Below are 3,295 nucleotides of genomic sequence, written 5' to 3' on the forward strand. Positions count from 1 at the left end.
TGACACGTGTTTCAATTTATCCCTTATTCTTCCACATTAGAGATCGGTTGCCTGTTACTCCACACCCGTTAGGTATTTCAGTTCCCATTAATTCTGTCGTCCTTGATGCCAGTCCTTTGTACCTAAAAGTATCTATACTACCTTTCAAATAAATATTACTTCCCTGCAATATTTTTGTGATAACTAAATTTCGTAGGTAGGTAGGTACCTACCTTCATTTATTTTTAGGCATACCTATGGCTTATTTATTTGTTGTGAAACGAAAATTCTTTTTTCTCGTAAAAATAATATGCTTTATTATTTTGAAATGCCAGTTTATAGATATTTTGTTTTAATTTTGGGAAAATCTGCCATTTAGTTTGTGCCTACAATCATAATATGTCGTATTTTTATGAATGCCAGTTGGCAACACTGACCATAGAACAAGTTAAAATATCGACACGCTTTTGTTCTAATACGACGATAACTTTCTCAATATATCCTCTTGCGTCCTGAGGTACACATATGTGGACGTTATTTAAATATTTTTTAGTAATGATTTGAATGGATACTTGAACCGCATTTGACTACAGTGGTATAGATAGTATATTTTTCTACCACTAGAGCAAAACACTAGCCTATGTAGTTTTAAAATAAATTGTTATTTTGACTTTGAAGTTATGGATATTTGCACAAGACAAAAATGGCGGCTAAAAAGTCAACTCTGACAAGTAAGTGCTTTTAATTAAATATTAATATTTATTTATATTAAAAACCAATGATGTATTTAGTTTCACAATGAATCATAGTAATATTCCGTATACTTTAAATTATCTTTACACTTTTGTAAAATATTATAATCATAGTTTCAAAATTCGGTACACACATGAGTAACTCAGGTCTAGAGTGATATATTTTGACATTAGTATATCTGATTTATTGAGGTTATGTTTTTTGTTTACATTTAGACGAATCCTTGAATAGCCAGCATATTGGTGATATTTTGAATGATAATGATGTCGAAGTTGGTGGAGGATATAACCCTGACGACAGTAATGATGTTCACATTCATCTCCTGGGCCCAGATGATGACTTTATTCTGGAGAACCAGTGAACTTTACTCACTGCTAGAGGCTGAGATACATCCTTCAAAATCACAATCCAGGATCCTATCCTGGCTTATGAAACCATAAGGTATCAATGCTCATATTATATTACTTTATCATTTAGTCATAAATATCAAACTTATCATTTTATTAGGCAAGTGCATGCACTGCTAAAAAATCAATTAAGTAGGTACCAATTAAATTGATACAGTTTGTGATGAAAGGGCTTTGTGATCTCCATATTGAGGATTCGATGGACAGAATAATTAATATACTTAATATACCTAGTGATTAATACTATTGGCCATTAGTATTTATATTCCTGTGGGTCTATTCTATGCTTATCGACCGCTAAAGTGATAAAGTGAAAAATATTATCAAACTTAGGGTAGGTTTGTATCAAAATATTAGCACTTATTGTAACAATTACACGAAGCCGGTTTTTATTGTTGCAATAAGTGCTATATTTTAACAGCACCTATCTTGCTGCTGTTAAAATATCGCACTTATTGCAACAATAAAAACCGGCTTCGTGTAATTGTTACAATAAGTGCTAATATTTTGATACAAACCTACCCTAAGTTTGATACTATTTATCAATTTAGTGTTCGATAAGTATAGAATAGACCCACTGGTGTTGAATACTTAATAAATAGGAATAAATGTATCGATTAATTCATAGTATTGTATTTTCTATTATTTCAGTACGCTGAGCCTAATAAGACGAATAAAGCTGAGCTGAAGAGTTCAGTTCATGGCCATATATGGTTTATTGGGTGCTGGACTCCAATTGCTCTATAAATTATTCTCCATGTGGGGAAGTGAATCCTACCTATCTGATGAAGATACGATACAATCTCAATGCAACGCTGTGATGTTACTTTGGCTTCCCAACAACTGCCCTTGTACGTCTACACATATGACTTTTTTACCAGCTTCAACCTCACCGATTCGTTATTTCAGGCCAATACGTGTTATGATTCAAAGAAGACGAAGAACGATATGCATCACTCAGTCAGCTGTTGTAAAATACTGATTACAAGTCGATGAGCCGCATTAATCTTCACAGTGGTGTGTTTGCCTTCACAGGACATCAAGCATGTAAACTGTGAGGATCTTTGACCACTGTGGACATGGACTTGTTGGACATGGACATGAAATTGTTTGCTCATTGTACATGCAAACTTATAGGAAAGAAAATATTCACTGTGATTGGAATACTTCATAGTCATGGAAAATCAGACTTGCAAACCCTACGATTTGGTATGAAAGTCACTTAGCCATCAGTATCATCATCGATACAAGGTCATCCAAGAAACTCTTCACCATTAGCTTCTATAACACACTGAGTAAACACAGATCTACTTCTACAGCAAAGAATGGTTGTCCCTAAACCTATTCCCTGAAGTGCGCTAATTAATGTGTAGTATTTTAGGGTTTTGACCGTTAATGTACTATATTTTTAATATAAATAAATATAATTTTCCAATCACCATTATATTATTATGATTATTGTATTATTTTTCTAATAAAATTGTATCATTATATGGATATCACATTGTTTTTGTTTCATTTCATTGTTTGTACTGTATCCAATATTGTACTCTATTGTGACCTGAGATGCACTCACGTGCACGTAGTGGATTTTAGTTAATATATAGTAAAAAAAATATTTTAATTTTTTTTTGTGATCTTAATAATATTTATGGAACAGTAAAATGCACAAATATTTTTTCTCATGACTGGTTCTATCTCGGGTCTCAAGAGGATATAATTTACGCTTTCAATTAGAAAAAAATGGACGTGAAACGCGAACCCGATGAATCCGAATCTGATTCAGAAAGGCAGATGCCAGTCTACCATCAAAATAACATGAAAATAAATACGTATATAGAGCCAGAGAATTCCGATGGTCCCAGTTGCTCTTTTGAGGTTAGTTTTTTTCTAAACTAAAGTCTTTTAATTGTTGCTGGCGTTTTTTTGCGTATTGCCTTTAAACTGACCACATCCTTTTTATGCGTGTGTTATGTTTATCTGTTGTGTTCCCATATCAAACTTATTTAAACCATTTTTTTTTAAATAATTTACCTAGTGACATACCTACCTAATAATATGCATGTTGGAAGAATACACAAATACGAGTTTAGGTACTTGCGTACGTAACTGTTCCTATTCATCTTAGTGCAGTCGAGGTTAACCGATATTATTTG

At 32.8% G+C, this 3,295-nt stretch overlaps 1 long non-coding RNA gene across 1 annotated transcript; it reads left to right on the forward strand.

The window, feature by feature from the left end:
• The first annotated feature begins 488 nt into the window (after positions 1–488).
• Positions 489–2,638, forward strand: LOC147076529 (uncharacterized). Its single transcript, XR_015069637.1, has 3 exons — positions 489–710; positions 948–1,173; positions 1,791–2,638. It is a non-coding gene; the product is annotated as an uncharacterized LOC147076529 (long non-coding RNA).
• The last annotated feature ends 657 nt before the right edge of the window (positions 2,639–3,295 follow it).

This window comes from Rhyacophila brunnea, unplaced genomic scaffold (assembly GCF_057557595.1).
Source record: "Rhyacophila brunnea isolate RB1 unplaced genomic scaffold, BYU_Rbru_1.0 scaffold_13, whole genome shotgun sequence".
Taxonomy (NCBI): Eukaryota; Metazoa; Arthropoda; class Insecta; order Trichoptera; family Rhyacophilidae; genus Rhyacophila; species Rhyacophila brunnea.